This window comes from Macrotis lagotis, chromosome 1 (assembly GCF_037893015.1).
Source record: "Macrotis lagotis isolate mMagLag1 chromosome 1, bilby.v1.9.chrom.fasta, whole genome shotgun sequence".
Taxonomy (NCBI): Eukaryota; Metazoa; Chordata; class Mammalia; order Peramelemorphia; family Peramelidae; genus Macrotis; species Macrotis lagotis.
Window position 1 is genome coordinate 450,139,624 of NC_133658.1, and position 12,016 is coordinate 450,151,639.

General features: G+C 35.8%; 1 protein-coding gene across 4 annotated transcripts in view; it reads right to left on the bottom strand.

Annotated features, from left to right (window-relative positions):
* Nucleotides 1-12,016, bottom strand: part of SAMD4A (sterile alpha motif domain containing 4A) — a 313,807-nt gene that overhangs the window by 211,765 nt on the left and 90,026 nt on the right. The gene's annotated exons all lie outside the window — the stretch shown is intronic.

The following is a 12,016-nucleotide window of genomic DNA, read 5'->3' on the forward strand; positions in this document are numbered from 1 at the left end:
TGGAGTAGTTTGCCATTTTCTTCTCCAGGTCATTTTACAGATGAGGTACTGAGGCAAATATGGGTTAATCTGTTAAATCACTCACCTAGAGGCCATATTTGAACTCAGGAAAATGAATGTCCAGGCTGGGCACTTTTAGCTAAATCCTTACCTTACCTAGGATTTAAGAATCCTTAGCTAAATCACTTACCTCACTTGGTCTCAATTTCCATATTGGTAAAATGAAAGAGTTAAAACAGATAATCTAGGACTTCTGGCCAAGATGGCAGAGAGAAGGCAGACACTCTGTTAAGTGTTCCCAGTTCCCCTCAAAAATAACATGAAAGAAACCTCTTAACGAAAACTCAATCGACAAAACCCAGAAAAAGAAGCTAGGAGAAGAACCCCTACCAAGAAGGTCTGTCTCAGGGGACCGTGGTTGAACCGGGAATGGAGAGCAGAAGGCAAGTGCAGGGATAACACGGAGGTGAAGCTGGAGGACTGGCCTTAGCCCCAGAGACTTTGTTGATTGGCGGGTCCAAGAACCAATTTTAGCCACAGAATCTAGAGGGAGAGTAACTCTGGTGAGCCCCAGTCATTGGGAGGGTGAGTTTCAGCACAGAGAGTGCTGAGTATCTCTAGAAAATGACCACCTGGGTGCAGGAGTTGAGTTCCATACTTTTTGCTTAGCCCCATTCCCAGAATGAATGGTAAACACCCCCCACCCCCTCAGGCTCAGGTGTGGGCAACAGAGTTCACTCAGCTGAAAGGGAGATTAACTCCCTCCCCAGGGCCCAGTCCCTAGTTCAAGGACAATTTAGACCCTGCTGCCCCCTCCTCCTTCCCTCCTGAGAAAACAACCAGCACCTTGGCCAGCTCTTGGAATTACTAAATCAAGTGAACAAAGCTTCTAGGGTTTTCAAAATCAAACCTCTGAGAGCCAGCCCCTTCCCCAATACAAGATCCTAGGAAAATGAAGAAATGCCAACAGAAAGGGGAGCCCATGGAGAAATTCTTAGAAAAAATAGATTCTAACCCAGAGAAATCTAGCACTTCTGAGCAGAATATTAATTGGTCTCCAGCCCAGAAAGACTTCCTGGAAGAAATCAGGATGAAGTTTAAAAATCAATTGGAAAAATTGGGAAAAGAAACTCAAGAGAAAATTAACATATTGCAAGAGAAAATTAATATCTTACAAAAAGAAAACAAATCCTTCGAAAATACAATTGGACAGAGAAAATAATTCTCTCAAAACCACAGTTGGGCAAATGGAAAACTCCTTCAAAAGTAGAGTTGACCAATTAGAAAAGGAGTTGCAAAAGGTAAATGAAGATTATTCTTCTCTAAAAAAAGAATGGAATCTGTGAGAAATAATGACTTTGTGAGACAAGATTTTGTTAAACAAAACCAAAAGATCAAAAAAGTAGAAGAAAATGTGAAATACCTCATCAGCAAACCACTGACCTTGAGAATAGATTGAGAAGGGACAACCTGAGAATTATCAGTCTTCCTGAAAATATTGAAGAGAAAAAAAGTCTGGACTTAACATAGAGGATTTAGTGATGGAAAACTGTCCTGATATCATGGAACCAGAGGGCAAAATAGTTACTGAAAAAATACACCGACCCCTCCCCCAAGAAAGAGATGTTAAAATGAAAACACCAAGGAATGTTGTGGCCAAATTCCACAACTATCAGATAAAAGAGAAAATCCTGCAAACAGCCAGAAAGAAACAATTTAAATGCCAAGGAGCCACAGTAAGGATTACCCAAGACCTGGCTGCATCAACATTAAGGGATCGAAGGGTCTTGAATCAGACATTCCAAAGAGCAAGGGAGCTTGGAATGCAGCCAAGAATCCACTTTCCAGCAAAGCTGGGTCTTCTCTTCCAGGGGAAAATATGAACATTTAATGAAATGGGAGACTTCCAACATTTCCTGATGAAAAGACCAGAGCTAAATAGAAAATTTAGACACCAAGCAGGAGGCTCAAGAGACACATGAAAGGGTAAAAAAAAAAGAGGGTAAAGAAAAACAATTGCTATCCACTAAGATGAAATTGGCTATATCCCTGCCTGGGAGAAAGATTATCATAACTCTTGAGAACTGTAACTCTATTAGAGAGAATATATTTAGCCAGACGTGATGGACACTCGTGACTTTCTCTGTGACTCAGATAGAATGATGTAAAAACAATACCTCCTTAAAAAGAGGGACAGAAAGGAGACAGGAGGATGGAGGAGACTGAACATACATTAAGAGGTACAAAAGACCTATTGTAATAGAGTGGAAGAAGGGAGTAGATGAGAACCACCTGAATCTTCCTCTCATCGAGAGTTGGCTTAAAGTCAATTTACACACACAAACAGTTAAGCTAAGAAATTTATTTTACCTCTCAAGTATTAAAAGGGGAAAAGCAGAGAGGGGGATGAGGAAGGGGAGGAAAATGGGGGTCTAACAGAAGGAAGGGAAGGAAGAAGGTGAAAAAGGAAAGGGGAAAGAAAGGGGAGAGGGATTGATACAGGAGGGCAAAGACAATGAAGGTGGCGGTATTCAGAAACAAAATACTGGAGAATATGGATAAAGTGAAAAAAGGGGAAAAATAAAAACAGTAGGAAGATAGAATGGAGGGCAATAAAGAGTAGTAATTCTAACTGTGAATGTGAATGGAATGAACTCTCCCTTAAAACATAAGTGAATAGCAGACCAAATTAACAACCAGAATCCTACAATATGTTGCTTATAAGAAACCCATTTGAAGCAGTGAAATACATATAGAGTAAAGGTAAAAGGTTGGAGTAAAATATATTTTGCATCAGTTGAAGTGAAAAAGCAGTGGTAGCAATCCTTATCTCACACAAAACAGCTGAAAAAATAGTGTTAAAAGAGATAAGGAAGGAAACTATATCTTCCTAAAAGGTACCATAGAAAATAAAGTAATTTCAGTACTAAATATGTATGCACTCAATGGTACAGCATCCAAATTCTTAGAGAATGTGAATGAACTACAGGAAGACATAGCAAAATTCTACTAAAGGGAGACTTCAACCTCCCACTCTCAGATTTAGATTTAGATAAATCTAATCATAAAATAAACAAGAAGGAAGTTAAGGAGGTAAATAGACTGTTAGAAAAACCTAGATGTGATAGACTTATGGAGGAAATTGAATGGGGATAGAAAGGAATATACTTTTTCTTCTGCAGTACATGGCACTTGCACAAAAATTGACCATGTACTAGGACATAAAAACCTAATGATCAATTGCAGAAAGGCAGAAATAATGAATACATTTTTCTCAGATCATAATGCCATAAAAATCATATGCAATATTGGGCCAGGGAGATATAGACCCAAAACTAATTGAAAACAAAATAATCTCATTTTAAAGAATGAGTGAATCAAACAACAAATTATAGAAAGAATTAATTATTTCATTCTAGATAATGACAATAATGAAACAACATACAAAAACCTACGTGATTCACTCAAGGCGGTTGTCAGGGGATATATTATATCTTTAAATGCTTACATGAATAAATTGGAGAAAAAGTAAATCAATGAACTAAATATGTAACTAAAAAAATTAGAGAAAGAACAAGTTAAAAAACCCCAATTAAATACCAAATTAGTAATTCTAAAAATTAAAGGAGAAATTACTAACATCAAAAATACGAAAACTATAGGACGAATAATTAAAACCAAGGGCTGGTTTTATGAAAAAAAAAACAATAAAATCGGGGCGGCTAGGTGTCGCAGTGGTTAGAGCACTGGCCCTGGAATCAGGAGTACCTGAGTTCAAATCTGGCATCAGACACTTAATAATTACCTAGATATGTGACCTTGGGCAAGCCACTTAACCCCATTTGCCTTGCAAAAAACAAAACAAAAAGAAAAAACAACAAAATTGATAAACTTCTGGTCAATTTGATTAAAAAAAAGAAAGAAGAAAACCAAATTGTTAGTATCATAAATGAAAAAGGTGAACTCACCACTAATGAGGAAGAAATTAAAGTAATAATTCAGAATTATTTTGCCCAACTCCATGCCAATAAATTTGACAAGCTAAGAGAAATGGATGAATATTTACGAAAATATAAGTTGTCCAGGTTAAATGGAAAGGAAACTAAATACTTAAATAACCCTATCTCAGAAAAAGAAATTCCACAAGCCATTATTCAACTCCGTAAGAAAAAAATCTCCAGGGGCAGATGGATTCACAATCGAATTCTACCAAACATTTTAAGAACAATTGGTTCCAATTCTATATAAACTCTTTGGAAAAATAGGTGAAGACAGAACTCTGCCTAACTCTTCCTACGATATCAATATGGTGCTGATACCTAAACCAGGAAGAGTTAAAAATAGAGAAAGAAAATTATAGACCTATCTCCTTGATGAATATAGAAGTAAAAATCTTAAATAAAATCTTAGCAAAACGATTACAACAAGTTATCAATAGGATAATACTTTATGACCAAGTGGAATTTATCCCAGGAATGCAGGGTTGGTTCAATATTAGGAAAACTGTTTGTATAATTAATTATATCAACAACAAGCCTATCAGAAATCATATGATTATATCAATAGATGCTGAGAAAGCTTTTGACAAAAATACAGCATCCATTCCTGCCAAAAACACTAGAGAGTGTAGGAATAAATGGATTGTTCCTTAGAATAATAAGCAGTATTTATCTGAAACCATCAACAAGCATTATATGCAATGGGGATAGGTTAGAGGCCTTCCCAATAAGATCAGGGGTGAAACAAGGATGTCCATTATCACCACTGCTATTCAATATTGTATTAGAAATGTTAGTTTCAGCAACAAGAGAAGAAAAAGAAATTGAAGGAATTAGAATTGGGAAGGAAGAGACAAAATTCTCACTCTTTGCAGATGCCATGATGGTCTACCTAGAGAATCCCAAAAAATAATCTAAAAAACTACTAGAAATAATTAGCAACTTTAGCAAAATCACAGGATATAAAATAAACTCTCATAAATCCTCAACATTTCTATATTATGACTAGCAAGATACAGCAGAAAGAGCTAGAAGGAGAAATGTCATCCAAAGTAACCTCAGACAATATAAAATAAATGGGAATCTACCTGCCAAGACAGATTCAAAAACTTTTGAAAACAATTACAAAACACTTCTCATACAAATAAAAACAGATTTAAACAATTGGGCAAATATCAACTGTTCATGGATGGGCTGAACTAATATAATAAAAATAATGATTCTACCAAAATTAAACTACTTGTTTAGTGCTCTAGCAATCAGAAATCCCAAAAATTACTTTTTAAAAATATCTTTGAAATATTTTATCTATTTTGAATTTTACAATTTTCCCCCCATTCTTGGTTCCCTCCCCCATCCCCCCACAGAATATAGTCTGTTAGTCTTTACATTGTTTCTATGGTATGCATTGATCTAAGTTGAATGTGATGGAAGAGAAATCATGTAATTAAGGAAGGAAAATAAAGTATAAGAGATAGCAAAATTACATAATAAGATAATGTTTTTTTTGAATTAAAGGTAATAATCTTTGGTCTTAGTTCAAACTCCACAGTTCTTCCTCTGGATACAGGTGGTATCCTCAATTGCAGATAGCCCCAAATTGTGCCTGATTGTTGCACTGAAGGAATGAGCGAGTCCATTAAGTTTGATCATCACCCCCATGTTGCTGTTAGGGTGCACAATGTTTTTCTGGTTCTGCTCATCTCACTCAGCATCAGTTCATGCAAGTCCTTCCAGGCTTCCCTGAATTCCCATCCTTCCTGGTTTCTAACAGAACAATAGCGTTTCATGACATACATATATCACTGTTTGTTAAGCCATTCCCCAATTGAAGGACATTCACTTAATTTCCAATTCTTTGCCACCACAAACAGGGCTGCTATGAATATTTTTGTACAAGTGATGTTTTTATCCTTTTTTCATCACCTCTTCAGGGTATAGATCCAGTAGTGGTATTGCTGGATCAAAGGGTATACACATTTTTGTTGCCCTTTGGGCACAATTCCAAATTGCTCTCCAGAAAGGTTGGATGAGTACACAGCTCCACCAACAATATATTAGTGTCCCAGATTTCCCACATCCCTTCCAACATTGATCATTGTCCTTTCTGGTCATATTGGCTAGTCTGAGAGGTATGAGGTGGTACCTCAGAGACGTTTTAAATTGCATTTCTCTAAAAAAGTAGTGATTTAGAGCATTTTTCATATGACTATGGATCTCTTTGATTTCATCATTTGTAAATTATCTTTGGGTATCCTTTGACCATTTGTCAACAAAAAAATTACTTTAATGAGTTAGAAAAAATTGTAAGTAAATTCACATTGAGAAATAAAAAGTCAAGAATTTCCAAGGATTCAATGAAAAAAGTACAAAAGAAGGCAGCTTAGCCCTACCAGATCTAAAATTATATTATAAAGCATCAGTCATCAAAACTGTCTGGTAATTGCTAAGAAATAAAATCATGGATCGATGGAATAGACTAGGTGCAATAGCAAGAAATGATTATAGTACTCTGCTGTTTGATAAACCCAAAGAGTCCAGCTATTGGGATAAAAACTCTCTCTTCTATAAAAACTGTTGGGAAAATTGGAAGTAGTATGGAAAAAACCTTGGATTAGACCAACACCTCACACCCTATATACCAAGATAAGATTAAAATGGATACAGGATTTAGACATAAAAAACAATATTATAAGCAAAGTAGAAGATCAAGGAGTAGTTTACCTGTTAGATCTACAGAAAAGGAAGCAATTTATGACCAAGAAAGAGATTGGAGAACATCATTTAAAACAAACTAGATAATTTTGATCATATTAAATTAAAAAGCTTTTGCACAGACAAAACAAACCACTGTAACCAAGATCAAAAGAAATATAATAAATTGGGAAACAATTTTTAAAACTAGTATTTCTGACAAAGGACTCATTTCTAAAATATATAGAGAATCGAGTCAAATTTTCAAAAAAAAAGAAGCTGTTCCCCAATTGACAGATGGTCAAAGGATATACAATGGCAATTTATAGATGAGAAAATCAAAGAGATCCATAGTCATATGAAAATTGCTCTATATCATTACTTATTAGAAGAAATGCAAATTAAAGCTTCTCTGAGGTACCACCTCACACCTCTCAGACTGGCCAATATGACCAGAAAGGATAAGGATCATTGTTGGAAGGGTTGTGGGAAATCTGGGGCACTAATACATTGCTGGTGGAGCTGTGAACTCATCCAACCTTTCTGGAGAGAAATTTGGAATTATCCCCAAAGGGCAACAAAAATGTGCATTCCCTCTGATCCAGCAATACCACTACTGGATCTATACCCTGAATAGATGATGAAAAAGGGTAAAAACATCAATTGTACAAAAATATTCATAGCAGCCTTTTTTGTGGTGGCAAAGAATTGGAAATTAAGTGAATGTCCTTCAATTGGGGAATGGCTTAACAAACTGTGTTATATGTATGTCAAGGAACACTATTGTTCTATTAGAAACCAGGAGGGATGGGAATTCAGGAAGGCCTGGAAGGACCTGCATGAACTGCTGCTGAGTGAGATGAGCAGAACCAGAAAAACACTGTACACCTAACATCGAAATGGGGGTGATGATCAACCTTAATGGAGTTGCTAATTCCATCAGTGCAACAATCAGGCACAATTTTGGGCTATCTGCAATTGAGAATACCATCTGTATCCAGAGAAAGAACTGTGGAATTTGAACAAAGACCAAAGACTATTACCTTTAATTTTAACAAAACCCATTATCTTACTATGTAATTTTGCTATTTCTTATATTTTTATCCTTAAGGATATGATTTCTCTCTCATCACATTCAATGTAGATCATTGTACACCATGGAAACAATGTAAAGGCTAACAGACTGCCTTCTGTGTGTGTGTGTGGGGGGGAGCAAGATTAGGGAAAAAATTGTAAAATTCAAGATAAATAAAGTCTTTAAAAAAAAGAACTGTTAACATTCTGTAACTGGTCTTGGCATTGAACTTATAAAAGAATATTAAACCTTTGACCTGGTTTTAAAAAAATGAATGAATGAATGCTCTTTAAGTTTCTCTGTATCCTGATATTTTGGCAATGCCTTTGTTGTTTCTTTGATGTAGAGAATCTATCTCTTTGTGACATTTAATCTATAGAACCTATTAAAAACCACATGTTTAAGAAGAATGATTATATTCCAAATCAAATGGGATAAGCAAAAACGGATCTTGTTTGAATAGTATGAATGGACCTCATCTTAGTTTCCTGGAGTGATTTTTTTATAGCTTTAACACATGACTGTATGTACTCTTCTTGTCTCCAAATATCCCTCAACAAGGCAGCTGGCAAGACATTCTGAATGGGATACATTACTGCAGTTGTAGTAAACAGCTTACAGAAATGTTTGTGCAGAGAACTCGGATGCATATTCTCCAGTAGACAACAATTTTCAGCAGAGAAACCTTAAAACAAGCCTGGATGCCTTCTACTCTTCACCTAACTTTTCTAATGGTACTGAACAAACAAGATAAATAAACAACACTGCACAATGTTGACTTCGGTTGCCCGGAAAATAAAGTCATTGGGAGGAAGTCTGAGGTTAAAGGGATGGAAAGGCAACAGAACAGTTACAAAAAGCAATTTTATATGAAGCAAAAGAGTATTAACTACAAAAAAAAGTTTTAACTAAGAATGAGTTTTTCATTAAATCCAATATAATCCAGTGGGTGGATTAATTTGCTTCTATAACTAGGTATCTGGATTTTTTTAATATTAAAATGTTTTAATGATTGACATTAAATGTAACTTATCACCACAAATTTAAAGAGAAAAATGGAAAAATGATCAGACTAAAAGTGTTGAAGTATCTCAAAATATATAGGAAAGTTTTGCCTTTGCCTTTTTTTATTTTTTATTTTTTTGCAAGGAAATGGGGTTAAGTGGCTTGCCCAAGGCCACACAGCTAGGTAATTATTAAGTGTCTGAGGCTGAATTTGAACTCCGGTACTCCTACTCCAGGGCCGGTGCTCTATCCACTGCACCACCTAGCTGCCCCCTGCCTTTGACTTTTATTGTAAAATAGCAACTGCATTTCTTCAGGGGCTATAAAATAAACAAAGAAAATGAGGATTGCTGCTGTCGGCAAAATAAGAGACATCACTTGAAGAGCTTATCATTGATTCTAGGCTACTATGTCACTAATCTTTCTTTTGCAAAGCACTCAGAATATATGGACCATGCCAGGGCCTCCTGAAGATGGAGTCTGGGTTCACAATTACAGGCAATGGAAGTGAGAACAGGTTAAAACTGTTACCCATAGTATCTGTTGTCACAGGAAACCTAAAATCTATGGAAAAACTCTAAAATAATCTATGAAGAAGTTCATAAAGTGCTACCTTCCATAATAGCAATCTATCAGGGATAGAATTTGTTGCCTTCTCAGAAGTATTCCATCTTATATTGCAACTTAGAGAGAACTGACTGATAAGATTATGATTTTTCTCTGTCATTAGAAAAAAATTTCCCATATGTATCATGCGTTATGTGATATATAAATGTATGTGTATATAGGTAGATGTATACACACAACTTTTGTAATTATTGAAAAACCAAATGAGCAACAGCAAACTTTAAAAAATTGTAATAGGATATGAAAGTATTTAAACATGAAATGTTAATGATGAGTGCAAAACAGAGAGTGGTGGTCTCCATGGAATCTAGAATAAATAGATTTGGAGAGTAAGAATTTGAAGAAATTTTGTCTATCCAAATCTTAGCAATCCTCCAAGTCCCCATGGATTTTCCTTTTCTTCAAGAAACTTATTTTATTTAGCATTAGCCAAGGAAGAAAGGTACTATATGAATATTCAGGTCACAAAGTAAGTTGTATCCACCTGTACAGTAGAGGAAGAACTCAAAGGAGTCTACTACAGACAAGATGAAATGTAACTAAATAATATATAACAACTTCCAGTTTGACTTCATGCACACCAAGTCATTTTTCTGATTATTCAGTTCACTTTCCAAGTACAGTATCTCCATACTGGAAATGAATATGGCTATAAAATAGACATGAGTATGTTTTGGTGATCAGAAGACAACAGGAGAATAGTGATCCCAAGACTAAAAAAAAAAAAGTTGGAGCAGGTTGAGGCTCTGGCTTTTTCACTAATTAGTTGCATGATCTTAGATAAGTCACTCCATGTGCTTTCTAAGTTGTTTCCCAGCTCTAAATAAAGTCTATCCATTAATAAATATATGGACCCCCATTATAAATTAATTGGAATGCTTATAAATATTAATATTTAGCATTTATATATTGCTTTAAGGGTTATAAAAGCACGAAGCAAATGCAGTCTCATTTGAGTCTCAGAATAGTCCTATAAGTATCTGAGGTAGAATTTGGATTCAGGTCTTCCTAACTTATAAATCAGTTTTTCATTAATTCTGGTGGTCAAGAACTTTAGTGTTGCATTCACACGGACTGGACTCTGCCTTGGCTCATTCCTCAACCTAGTTTTCCCCAGGGAACATTAGAATTTAATTAAATCTCTACATAATTAAGTCTCTATAATAAAAAAGAAAAAGACTATCAGCTCCAATGAAAGCACTCAGACTAGCATCATTGCATATAAGGTAGATTTTATTTTACCCAACCAAAAAGACTCATCCCAAGCTCTAAATGAAAAAAGTCCTGTTCCAGTGAACTTTACATTCCAGAGACATGTATGTCCTTCCAGACTTGCATTTGGTTGTCCAGTGCCTAGCATGGTTCTTAGCATATAGTAGGTGCTCAATAAATGCTTACTGATCTGTTGATTCTCATATGGAAAAAAAAATCAGGTTTGCTGAAAGTCATCCATCCCAGTGGTAATCTTTAGTCTCCCAGGGACTGATAATTTTCCAGACTAATAGCATTGCCCTTAGTCTATCTCCCCCATTTCAAGGAAAAAGTATTAAGTCTGCAGGGAGTCAATCCCCAGAACTGGAGAGACCCCCATAAGTCACTGAATCAGTGAAGGCTAAAGTCTGGGTTTGCTCTCCCACATGATGACTATTCCTTGCTACTTCTCAGTTATAACTCCTCCTGAGTCCAAGAACTAGGCAGCTTAGTCTAGGAACTCTTAGACTGAGGTGGCTTAGTCCAAGAACTGCTCATGGTTTGCATTTCTAAACCTTTAAGTTTATTCTAGGAACTCCTTGTGCTTCATCATTATCTCCATCTGCTCTCATTTATGAGACAGGGTAGTTCCCTGGTACAAATGATTCCCTTATGAACATGGTTCCCTGGTACAAATGTTTTCTGGGAGTATGATAACTTGGACCCAGTAGCTGTGCAGGCTCACTTCCAAGGAACCAAACTCCTGGTTCTCTTTTTTTTCAGTTCTTCAGTCTCCTTTTTTTAGGGCTAAGACTAAGTTTATTTAGCCAAGATTACAAAACAATAATGAATCAGTTGATCATCCTAAATGTAGTGGCAACAAGGAAACCCAGGACATAGTGAAGAATTTATACTTTGGTTATTAAAAAGGCATCATAAAATTTCTTATTAATAAGATAAATGGACCCAGGAGGATGCCTGAGCATGCCCATTCCAAAAGTTTACTTAGCATGAATCATTCCCTCAGAATATAATCACATTTTGGTGAACTAAAAAAAAATAAAAATTCTCCATCTGCAAAGCTGAGAACTAGTCAGACCCTAGACCATGTTAAATGAATGAAGGTATATCAGTATATGAAGCACAACCTGAAACAGCCTTTCTTTAGTGTAGCAGTTATCAGAAGCAGCTAAAACATCTTTAGGAGAGTCATATACATGACTGTACTTTTCCTAGAGGAAAAATGTTACTCCTTGAGAATAATAACTGTTGTCTTTTTTGCATCCCCAACACTTAGCTTAGGATCTGGCACATAGATGAGATTTAATAAATGTTTATTAACTAACTGACCTTAACTACTTGCTGCTTCCAGAAGTTGCCCCATGAGTAAGAATTTTGCATGGTTTCATATAGCAATTAAGTGATG